The sequence below is a fragment of the Pristis pectinata genome, chromosome 8 (assembly GCF_009764475.1).
Source record: "Pristis pectinata isolate sPriPec2 chromosome 8, sPriPec2.1.pri, whole genome shotgun sequence".
Classification (NCBI taxonomy): Eukaryota; Metazoa; Chordata; class Chondrichthyes; order Rhinopristiformes; family Pristidae; genus Pristis; species Pristis pectinata.
Genome location: NC_067412.1, coordinates 81,840,720 through 81,853,492, shown reverse-complemented (window position 1 = coordinate 81,853,492; position 12,773 = coordinate 81,840,720). Strand labels below are relative to the sequence as shown.

At 38.6% G+C, this 12,773-nt stretch overlaps 1 protein-coding gene across 5 annotated transcripts in view; it reads left to right on the top strand.

Annotated features, from left to right (window-relative positions):
• The window catches only part of LOC127573018 (glutamate receptor 3-like), a 239,866-nt gene that overhangs the window by 192,034 nt on the left and 35,059 nt on the right, over positions 1 to 12,773 (top strand). The gene's annotated exons all lie outside the window — the stretch shown is intronic.

The following is a 12,773-nucleotide window of genomic DNA, read 5'->3' as shown; positions in this document are numbered from 1 at the left end:
ACTTAAAGTTGGAGAATTTAGTAGTGAGTCCAGAAAGCCGTAACGTGCCTAAATGGAAGAAGATGTCTTCCTCTTGTTTACATTCGGCCTCATTCTGTGAGAGCAGAAGGCCAGAGACAGATGGGTCAGCGTGGGAATGGGAGGGTGAATTAAAGTGGCAGGAAACCAGATCTCAAGGTCATTCCAGTGGACTGAATGTAGGTGTTCTAAAAAGTGATCACTCAATCTGTGTTTGCATTCTCCATTGTAAAGTAAACCACCCTGTGAATACCGAATGCAGTACTAGAATGGAAGAAGTGCAAGTGGATCACTGCTTCACCCAGAAGGATTCTTTGGGTTCCTAGTGATAACAAGGGAAGAGGTGAAAGGATAGCTCAAAAGTGCCATAAAATGGATAGTGTTTGGTGGAGACAGAAGAACAGACCAGGGAGTCACAAAGAGAGTGATCCATTCAAAATGCTGAAAGGGGACAGGAGGGAAATATGTGTCTTGTGATAGAACCTTACTGGAACTGGTGGAAATTACAATGGATGATCCATTGAATGCAAAGGCTTGTGGATTGGAAGCTGAGTACCAAGGGAACTTTGTCTTTGCTCTATCATGGAGAACTGGGGGTGAGAGGACGGTGTAAGAAATAAATGGAATATGGCTAAGGGGTCTTTCAAATGTGGTAGAAAAGCCACAATTCGGGAAGACACTTCGGAGGTGCCTATGTGGAATGTCTATCATCAGAGCAAAAAGTGGGGAAATGGAGGAACTGGGATAATAGAATGGAGTCCTCACAAGAGACTGTGGGAGGAAGTACAGTTAAGTTAGTTGTGGGAGTCTGTAGTCATTTAATGGATGTTTGTGGCTAGCCTGTTCCCTGAGATGGAGATGGAAAGATCCAGAAAGGGAGGTAAATGGTCAGAGGTGGATGATATGAGGCTGAAAGCAGGGTGGAAACTGGCAGCAATAGTAATTAAATTTTTAAGTTCTGTATGAGTACAGGAAACAGCACCAGTGAAGTGGTCACAGTAACAGAAAAAGAGTTGAGGGAGTGTACCCAAGTAGAATTTTCCACATATCCCACAAAAAGGCAGGGTACCTTGAGCCTCTACAAGTCCCCATAGCTATATTTTTGATGGGGAGAAAGTGAGAGGAGTTGAAGAAGTTGTTCAATGTGAGGATGAGTGCACCCAGGCGAATGCGAGTGTCATTGGAGGGAAACTGGTCAGGCTTGTGTATAAGGAAGAAGCAGTCAGCCCTCGGACCCTCCTGATGTGAGACGTATGTATCGAGGATTGTGTCCATAGTGAAAATGAATCAGTTGGGATCGGGAATTTGAAAATATTGAATTGGCAGAGGGCATCCAAGGTGTCACGGATATAAGTGGGAAGAGACTGAACCAGGGGAGAAAGGATGGAGTCAAGAAGAAGGAATAAGTTTAGTGGGGCAGGAGCAAGCTGAAGCAAGGGGTTTGCCTGGACTGTCCTGGTTAAATTTTACACAGCTTTTTTTGAATAAAAGCACAAAAGCTTGGTGACACCACTTTCCAATTATCATATACTACAAAATAGATGGCAATATATATTGAATTTGACCACTGTGCTGAATATTTATTTGTTATTGCTCATCACACCTGGAATTTGAAAAACTGAATATAAAAGTACAGGTCAATCTTGTTTGAAAATAGGAACAACCTTCCTTTCAACACTTGTGTAACACCACTCCAATTTAAGTCATGCTTCACCCCTAGGGATTGCCTTGGTAGAAGACCTTCAATTCCGCAGCATGAAACTGGGGATTGTGTGCTGGGCTGCTCCATCATTTAGTTGTATGTAGGTTAGTGCTATAGTGAATATATATTCACTTCTAAATATAGGTGTGCCAGTGAACCAGTTAAATGGAATTGGATCTCTGCTGACCTGTTCTCAAGTTGACCCTACAGCCTCTTCAGAAATGAGATTCTGACATTTTCAAATGAAGAGTGTAATAAGGTGGTTAGAAAAACTGAAGTAACTTAAACCTTAATTTATTATATGTAACAATATTTGTTCATTCAACCTTTGTACTCAGTTTCAGTATTTGCATCTTGTATGCTTATTAAGCGGTATATAATTTTAAAACAGTAATTTTGTTTGCTGTGGAGAAAACATAAGGTAATTTTATTAAAGGAGATGGCTATCTAAAGGCTATCCAACCTCCCAGCTCTGCCTGAATAATCTGTATGCTTTTTGAAAAAGAAGAAAGTCATATTATTTCATTGACTAAAATTGCACTGATTCCTCCCCAAGATTGACATTTTCAAATCAAGGATTTATTTCAGTTTTGAGGGTTTTCATAGTGATAAAGGAATAAAAGGCATTTTGTCAACTTGTCTAATATTAAATTTTCCCTGATATATTAAGTAGTTTAATGCTTCTAAAGGACTGACAGAAAAATTCCTGTGTAAAGAAATTGTGTGTGTACATATATAAAAAAAGAACTGAACTAAAATACATCTAGCAGAATTATCCAAACAAGCAATTTTCAACATGCTTTATAGCATGTGAAAACCATATGAAATTCTGGAATTGGAGTTATTTCTATTTGGTTTCATATTTCCAGCACCTGCAGTTATTTTTCATTGTGTTTTTGTTTGCCCTTCCCAACCACGAACCTTAGTCACTTTTCATCTAATGAACTCCTATGAAATCTGCTCTGCACTGCATGCATCTTACATAGAATAGAAACTCCCTTCATTTCTTTCATTTTCTTAGGGGAGAAAGAAACTAAAATTGTCACATGTAGAAAATATGTTGTGTTTAAAAAAGCAAGTAAAGCCAGGCTCTGTACTTCCATTCAAAAACCTGAATGCAAGCAAAACTGAAACTTCCCCATATTATAACACAGGCTATATTTCAGAAATACCTAATTGACTCCAAACTGCTTTGGGGTATCCTAAAGTAATAAAAGTTTAATATAAATGCCAGTTTTTTTTTGCACTTCGACCTATGGTAGCGAAATTGAATGAGTTATAAACTGGATGACAAATTACATTCTTTCTAAGCTGTGACCCATGATATGTCATTGTGCAGCACTGCAGTGACCAATTTGATTGTGGGCCAGGTACAGCAAACTTCAGCAACCAGGTCTTGGATATTGCTGAACAGTTGTTACATAATGTTGTTCACATTATGCAAAGTGAGCAAGGAGAGATGCAGTTTTTAGGTCCAAGATATTGGGAAGTGATGGGAAAGAGAAAGGACTGGCATTCAGGGTCCTGTGAAGGGAGCGGGCGAGATGCTGACAAGAGGCCTGATAAGATTCATGGAACGTCAGCCTCTCCACTCCAACCATTTTGAAGTGGGCAAATTCTATGAAAGTTTATTTGTCACTTGCATTAATTTAGTGGTCTTGCAATAAATCTGATATATTTGCCTCCACATGAAGGGTAGTATTCCTAGTTGGATGGCATTGCTAAAATTCAAAACGTGGGTAATTTAGAAATTTCCCTATTTAGCTTTTCAGAAACATTCCAGTCTTTGAAGAACTTTCAATAACTATACAGCTGGTTAACATGTGGATCTATATTGTTAATCCTTGAGTTCCTTTTGGGGCTGATTAAAGTAAATCCCTATGAAATTTTAAGATGGGTACCTAACCTGTCATCTTATTAGTTAGCAAATATCTTTAGTAAACGTGCCTCAAATAAAATAGTTGCATAAGCTATTGTTTCGGTATCATCTCACTGTTCCAAGTTTAAATCTTCCTTAATATAGATTTTTGTCATAAATCACATACAAATTTGCAAACTTTATCTCATAATATCAGTAGATAGTTATATTGATCTCAGTATAATTGAAGGTTTTTGCCTCCACTGTATATTGATTGTCATGTCTCTCTCGATATCACAAGGATATTTTGATCAACTTATACTGAATGCTGTAAGTAGTCAGAGGTCATTGTGTCATTTTATCTACAGTTACTGTCTCAGGTTGAAGAGAATAATGTTGTTCCAGTCCCTGCTCATTTTCGTCAATGTAAATAAATTAAAGGCCTTAGCTGAGGCAGACATATCTTTCAATTTGTATCTAATTGGTAAACTGATTGTAAGTGTTTTTGAAATAGACAAAGAACCTTTCTAACTGAACTGCTTAATTAATAGCACACCCAAGGCTTCAATTAAATTTACCATGCAGGTAAGACAGGAACGTAAAGAAGTTAAGGAAATTAATTATCCTTATGCTATTGATTTTGACCCAATTAACTTGCTTGTGTTATGCATTGTTACATTTTAAGAGCTAGATTAATCATGCTCTAGATATGACTCCCACTACATGATTTCAGAAATGTTAGCACACAGTCCAAAAATCTGTGATAAATTTTGTATTGAAATGTTAATCTCTCCACTTAAATTGCCCTAAATTTCACCAGCAACACCCTTCAAATGTCTCATGAACTTACTTTGGAGATAACAGAAACATAATAACATTTGAGAGACTGGATATTAACTTGGAATCAGTGAGTAGAGGGAGCATTGGGGTAGTTGCTTTAAAAGTCAACAAACCTGAAAGAACCAGATTTCCTCAGATCTTACTGAATTTGATGTCAGGACTAAATGACCATATTTGGTCTTTGCTTCCTGATCACAACCAGTCAGGTTCAGAGGCTGATTGGTTGTTCGATGGGTAGGTTGTTCACAATAGGATGCAGCCAGGGCTTGGGAGAGGATGGCACGATTGGGGAAATTGTGGGGGAGAAAAATTAGAATCTAAATATGGATAATGTCAGGAAACCTAAAGAAGGATAGGTTCGGAAGATTGGAGTCTGGAGCCAGACGACAATAGAGACCAGATCATATAAGTCATTGGAATCCAGAGCTAGGTGTTATAGAGTCATACCACACAGAAACAGGCCCTTCAGCCCAACTGGTCCATGCCATCCAAGATTCCCATTTGCCCACATTTGACCGACATCCATCTAAACCTTTCCTATCCCAGTAACAGTCCAAATGTATTTTAAATGTTGTTAATATCAACCAGTCCTTCTGGCAGTTCATCCTATATACGGACCATCCTCTGGGTGAAAAAGTTCCTATTAAATCTCAGATTCCTATTAAATCTCTCTCCTTTCACCCTGAACCTATGTCCTCTAGTTCTTGATTCCCCAACCCTGTGAAAAAGACTGTGTGTATTCACCCTATCTATGTCCTTATGCTATTCCAGGATAACATAAGGATCCCAATAACTATTCATTGCCAGAAGTACGTCCATTTGTAAGTGCGTGCATGAACGCAGGCAAGGATAATCATCAGGCATCTCTTTAGCAGTCAGGTTGCAGGCTAATATTCGCAGTCATTGTTCACACTTGAGTGATGGTACTTGATCAAAGTCCTGGTGGCATTTACTCTACATTGAACCACTCACCAGTAACAAGTCAATGTTCAGGAAAGAGGAAAACTATTTTGAGGGGAAAGCAACAGAAATCTTATCCGTGATTCATATCGATAGTTGGCACAGATAAATGAACTTATGGCAGTGAAATTTGTCCTCACTCTTGACCTCACAATCTACGTCGTTAGGACCTTTCACCTTATTGTCTACCAGCACTGCCTTTATCTGAAACTGGAACACTTTATTCTGCACTCTGTTATTGTTTTACCTTGTACTACCACAATGTACTGTTGTGATGAAGTGATCTGTATGAACAGTATGCAAGACAGGTTTTTCACTGTACCTCAGTACAAGTGACAATAGTAAACCAATTCACCAATTTAAGTCTGGAAAATGGATTTCACCCATTTTTTGGTGCACTAAGTGAATGCTATGTTTTCCGCTAATTCCAAATCAGTTGGACACTAAAAGAATCGTAACCTCCTCAGTTTGAAGAAAAACAAAGTTGTGATTTATTCCTTTTAAAAGCATGAGAAGTCCATTTGCATGTTCCCAGACAGCTACTGCTTTCTGGGCTCTGGGTGCCATCTTATTTGCATGCAGTCCCCTGGGAAATGGGTCAGTGCTGTTAAAGACCTTGCCCTATGACAGCCACGTAGGCTGTCATGAAATGAGTGACAACAGTGGAGGGGGTGGTGGAAAACAGAGAAGGAAGGGGGATCATCCTCTGCCATCAGATTTCTGAACTGTCCACAAAACCCATGAACATTACCTCATTATTTCTTTTTTTTGCACTATTTATTTATTTTTGTACTTTATATTAATTTTATATTTGAATGTGCTGCTGCCGCAAAACAACAAACTTCACGCCATATAAGTCAGTGATAATAAATCTGATTCTGAAGTCGAAAGGGGGAGAAGGGATTTTGGGTGGCAGGGGAGAATGAGGGAGGGAGTGGGAAATCATGGTTAAAGGTTAAATAGCGAGTGTTCAGTGATGGGCCCTCTCTGTGTTATAGATCACCCCATTAAGGCCCAGAGCACAGATTTGGTGATCTTTGTAAGTGCTGTCTACAGCACATCAACCAATGTGGGGGAGCCAGCAAAGTAAGATCAATATGCCTGCAGGAACATTACAGTTCCCATATGATTCCAATTTGCTGTATTGAAGGGAGAGTGGACCACAAAGGTTGTCATGACCTTTTGATCCACAACCTGTTGATGAATCGGAAGTGCGAAAATGACTGTATGAAATATGATGAAGGAATAACATTGGTTCGCTCCATTATAGGAAGGATGGGGAGGCTTTGGAGAGGGTGCAGAAGAGGTTTACCAGGATGTGGCCTGGATTAGAGGGCATGTGTTATGAGGAGAGTTTGGACAAACTTGGATTATTTTCTCTGGAGCGGCGGAGGCTGAGGGGAGATCTGACAAAAGTTTATAATGTCATGAGAGGCATAGGTAGAGTAGACGGCCTGTATCTTTTTCCCTGAGTCAAAATATCTAATATTAGAGGGCATGTGTTTAAGGTGAGAGGGGTTAAGTTCAAAGGAGATGTGCTGGGCAAGTTTTTTTACACAGAGAGTGGTGGGTGCCTGGAATGTGCTTCCGGGGATGGTAGAGATGGCAAATACAATAGACACATCGACGAGGCTCTTAGGCACATGAACATACAGAGAATGGAGGGATATGGACTTGTGTAGGCAGAAGGGACTGGTTTAGTTATGCATTTAATTACTAGTTTAATTAATTCAGCACAACATTGTGGGCTGAAGGGCCTATTCCTGTGCTGTACTGTTCTATGTTCTAACATCTGCATTAAGGTAAATGATAACAGAAAGTGCGCAATCCAATTTCCCGGTGGGTGGAACCTTCATCAGAATGGTTACAAATACTTAAAACATGATGAAAATGCATTTTATGTGTGATTTAGCCATGAAGAGAGCACAAATGCTTATTTCTAATTCACTTTCAGTATTTGTAACCACACCAATATTTTTTCTGTTAGCATAGAACCTCTGCTTTACATTAAAAATGTTGATTCCCATTTGAAAGTTAGTATAACTTTCATTGTTAAAACTGCAGATCTCTGGAAAAAGTACTTCATTTTACAAAACTTACATGGACCAATCACTGTATAATGTACCGGCTGGACAGAAGTCAAATGGCACATTACGTAAACAGATGTAGTGCAATGGAGCATGCAGGCAATGTGAAGCCTGGTTAGTGAAATCAATATTGGCATTTACAATATTGAAGCTTGATACAAACCTTGACACATCCCTGGATCCAGACAATTGACTGTATACACTATTAACAGCTAAGTTTTACCTGAATTTACTGTCAAGAGAATGCATTCAAATGCAGGCTAGCAGCAATGGACACTTGGATATGAAAGTTTGAAAATCAAACAGTATATAGATTCTGCCACCAAATTTCATATTTATAACATTAGAATTTTTATTATTATTCATTCAAGAGATGTGGGCTTCACAGGCTGACCTGCATTTAATTGCCCATCCCAAGTTGCCCTTGATAGTGGTGAACTGTCATCCTGCTGTTGTCCTTGAGGTGTGGGTGTGATGATATTATAAAGGAAACCATGTTACGTACAAAATCTGTACATCAGAAGCATGTTCTGATAGAGTTAGATGTAAAGGAATTGAAGAACATTAATGTATCAGCATAAGAGGCAGCATAGAACAGTTGGACTAAAGGGCCTCTCTCTATGCTGTGTACTCCACGTACTTCTACACTCAGCACAGGGGAGGAGAGAGAATACTTTTAACAGCGAAATTAGCTTAATGCAATAAAATTACTTAATGCATTTTTTGAGGTTTTAGTAAATTTTAAATAGATTTACAATTAAATATAGTCAAGTCCTCCCTATAGTATTAGACTTAATATCTAGAGGTCAAAAGTCCAAATCATACCGTGGACAGTTGCAAAAAGACTGGTCATTTATGCACCAGCAGCAGGAAGTAAAAGTCGCTGGATTGCCACTAAAAACTGCACTAGTCCATCAATGTCCTTTAGAAAAGAGGATCTGTCACTCAGTCCACTTCTGGCCTAAATATAACTCCAATCCCACGATTCAAGTTTTTGTTTCTTACTGAAGATGGGAAATAACACAGAAACTCCAAGCACAAAAAAATAATTTTGCTGCTTGGATTAAAGCAACAAAGTAATTAAAGCTAGCTTTGGTTTAAGATTACCGGTTGTATTACATGTGGAAACAAAATTTAACCTGATTCAATAAGTACATCTTTTTTTAGATGTCTGCAGTCACAATGCCAGAAGAACTCCTTATCCCTAGCTCCTCAATGGTTCCACTTGTAAATGCACCATGTGCATGCATATCAGGGGCCCAGTCACGACATTAGTTGCTGACAAGTACCTGTTTAATGACTAATATAACATAATATGTTAACTCCTCTGCTAATATCACATGGACAGAGAAATTTAAGTAACAAGTTTTAAAGTTAACATCTCATTGTGGAATATTGTTCCAGATTGGCAAATAAAATAGGGTAGAATTTCCCTGTCAAACAGTCTACTTTATGGATACTAAGGGATGCTAAGTGAGTTTGAAATGGAACTATTTTGCTGAAATGGTTTTGCACAAGTTCATTGCAATGGTCAGAAACATGAAATTTTGGGTAAAAATGTTTATTTTTTATATCTTTTAAATATTCCACAGCATTTTTAAAAGTGATAACCCAGTACAGTTTTCCTAAAACAGATTAAATTTACCTTAAAAAAAAATCATTCTTAATCCATACTAGTCTATTACCTATAGTGACTAAATCACTAAAAATGGTTTTATTCTGAACTAGTTACTGGTTTTATTGATGTATACTAGTCATTTTCCTAAATTAAATGGGCTGAAGGATTCCTACCAAAATAAGCCTTTTAGTCTGAAAGATGCTGGCGGTTCCACACTGAAATCCCAGCAATTACCACCCGCAAGTGCCAGCAAACCCAGGGTTCCCACTCAAAAATATGAAGCTTGCTGGCTGAGCACCACCCGTGATTTTCCAGCTATACTGCTACGCTGAATTCCAACAGTGTTGCTGAAATCCCCAACACTTACACTGGGGAATCTGTCTGTAGAACCTGGGCCAAATTGAACCTGGCACAGGATCTGTGAGCTCACATAGCTGAATGGAGACTTCACAGCTGAGAGAAATAAAGGTAGTAAACTGGCGAATTCTTACTTGCATTTGTGATTTCTGAACGATCCATGAACCCATGAACACTACCTCATAATTTCTTTTTTTTGCAGTATTTATTTATTTTTGTCATCTGTACACTGTACTGCTACCACAAAACAACAAATTTCATGTCATATGTCAGTGATAATAAATCTGATTCTGATTTATTCTCTTAATCATGTAGAAATATTTTTGATTAATTAAATTGCTTAGGAAACTTTCAGAAAATAATATCTGTATAGCATGAAATATGAGCATATTTTGAAAATGACAAAAAAGATCTCAACAATTTAAGAATTTATCCAAATGGAAAGAGACTTTGTTGACGGAAAAGTTAATCTGAGTTTCAGATTACAATCTACTTCCTGTAATCATATATTACCAAATCTGAAACGACTTGGAGCATTGTGTTCAGTTCGGGTCGCCTCATTATAGGAAGGATGTGGAAGCTTTAGAGAGGGTGCAGAAGAGATTTACCAGGATGTTGCCTGGATTGGAGAGCATGTCTTATGAGGATAGGCTGAGTAAGCTAGGGCTTTTCTCTTTGGAGAGAAGGAGGATGAGAGGTGACTTGATAGAGGTGTACAAGATGATAAGAGGCATGGATCGAGTGGACAGTCAGAGACTTTTTTCCCCAGGTAATAATGGCTAACATGAGGGGGCATAATTTTAAGGTGATTGGAGGAAGGTATAAGGGGGATGTCGGGTAAGTTGTGCGTGGAACGCACTGCCTGCAGAGATTGTGGGAGCAGATACATTAAGGACATTTAAGAGACTCTTAGACACATGAATGATAGAGAAATGGGGAGCTATGTGGGAGGGAAGGGTTAGATAGATCTTAGAGCAGGATAAAATGTAGGCACGACATTGTGGGCACGACATTGTGGGCCAAAGGGCCTGCACTGTGCTGTAATGTTCTATGTTCTTAACTTGAACTATTTATTTAAAGGACCTTCACTTTACACATGAGATACCAATGTTCTGCTAATCTCCTTACTTTTGACTGCTTGTATTTGTACAGATAGGGATGTGTTACCTGTGTCCATTAAACTTTATAAATAATTTAGCATCTGCTTTCCCTCTTGGGCATCAGAGGCAGTTCACAACGTGTCACAGTTTGTGCTCTTTTAAATAAAGAGGAGGGTTTGCTTGCCCCTTTTAATTTTAGAGATCAGAAGTATCAATCAGCTTCATTTAGTTTACCTGTAGCATTGACTTACCAGCTGTCATTTTCATTCATATTTTCATCTGCTCCTTCAGAAGAAAAAAAGAATGAACCTGTATGTAATGACTGGCGTTATGTATGTAACCATGATGACCAATCATTACATGGCCAATTCTCACAAGGAAAAACAAGATGAAAAATGAGTTAACCTATTTTTATGATGGGTTTATTTGAGAGTATCAGTTGACTTGGATACCAGGATAATTCCCCATTCTGCTGTGATTAGTGCCACGAGATCGTTAACCCCTAAGTAAATGACTAGGTAAGTCCTTCATTCAATATCTCCATCAAAATACTGTACCTGCCAAACAGCAGCAATTCCTCAATCCTGTAGTGACAGCATTGGTTTCCCCTGGGCACTCCAGTATCCTCCTACATCCCAAACATGTGCTGTTTGATAGGTTAATTGACCCCAGTGTAGGTGGGTTGTAGGAGAATCCAGAGAGAGTTAATGGGCATGTGAGAGAGTGTTAATGGACATGTATTAGAGCAATAGGATTCCTCTAATAGCTAGCATAGATTCAATGGGCCGGTTGGCCTTTTTCTATGTCATGAAAAAATATAAAAAAAGGTGAAATGTCAGAGTCCAGTGTACCTTCTCTTTTGTCATTGAAGATGAGATTGTCCAATATTCCTTTCAATTTGTAGCAGCTTCATTCTGTCTGAGAAGTAGCAGATGATGTTGGCAAAGTTTGGAACTATTGATCCATTCTGTTCAAATAAAACTTCATTTACATTTATCCAGATTAGAAGGAAGACTATTGCTGCAGTGGAGACTAATTGATTATACTATTGTAATGAATTAAGAATATAGGAAAAAGCTATACTAGCAGCTAAGAACGTGTTTAATTATCCAGTGTAATAATATTAGAGAATATTAATTTATTAATCAGAGTAGAACATTTTTCCCTTTGTCTGTGAAATCCACTTCCTGGTCTCTTGATTTTATTCTAACTAAACTGCTGACCACTCAATGATTCGTATCATGTTATTGTGAGTAATTAATGTTTTCATCCTCAATCTGTGTACAGCCTGAGATATGGTGGTCACACCATCCTATCCAACACCTCTCCACTGTCATCCAGTAGGGTGGGACTGCATTCACCTGGTTCCACTCTTATCCATAAACACAAGATCTCTCACCTGAAACTTTCTCCCTACGCAGTTACAGTCTGACCTGCTCAGTATTTTCAACAATTTTTATTTCTTTTGTCCTTTTCCAGTCAAGGCTTCTCTTTCCATGTGTACTCTATTATCCGTAACCCCTTCCATGAAAACTTCATTTGAAGACATTGTGTTAATTTCCCCTTGCATTATGATAACAGACATCCTTGGCTCATCACCAACTCCATTGACCTCTCCACTGTATCCAACTTTATGGGACTTTTCATCTGACCAACAATGCTAGATGAACAATAAGTTCCTCCAAATGCTAGAAGGAATGAAGACATCATTAATGGTCCCCATGACAAATTCTCTTCCCTAACACCAACTCTATCTCGCTTCTTGACAATTGTCTAAAACTGAACCAAGTTCTTCTAAATTTATCTTTCCCGTTTGATGCTAACTTGAGCTACAGTCCACATGTCTGCATTATCTCCAAAGGTTCTTTTTCCACCTTTGCACCTTGGTTTGACTCTGCTCCTGTCTCAGCTGTTCTGCTGCTGAGACCTTCATGCCTTTCTACCTTTGTTACCTCCATGGTTTCACACTCCCCCCTCCTGTCATCCCCAGGTTGACAACCTTTTATTAAATCTGCACTTCTCCATTTATTGCCTCTTGAACACTCACAGTCTTAATTACTCCAACATTGATGATCACGTCTTCATTTGCAAAAGCTTATGCCCTAGAATTTCTTCCCTAAACACCTTTTACTGACTTTAAGGCATTCAATTACTTCTCTGACCATGTTTTTGTTCAACTGCCCTAATAGTTCCTTGTGTGAATCAACACCATTTTTGGTTTGATAAGCACCCC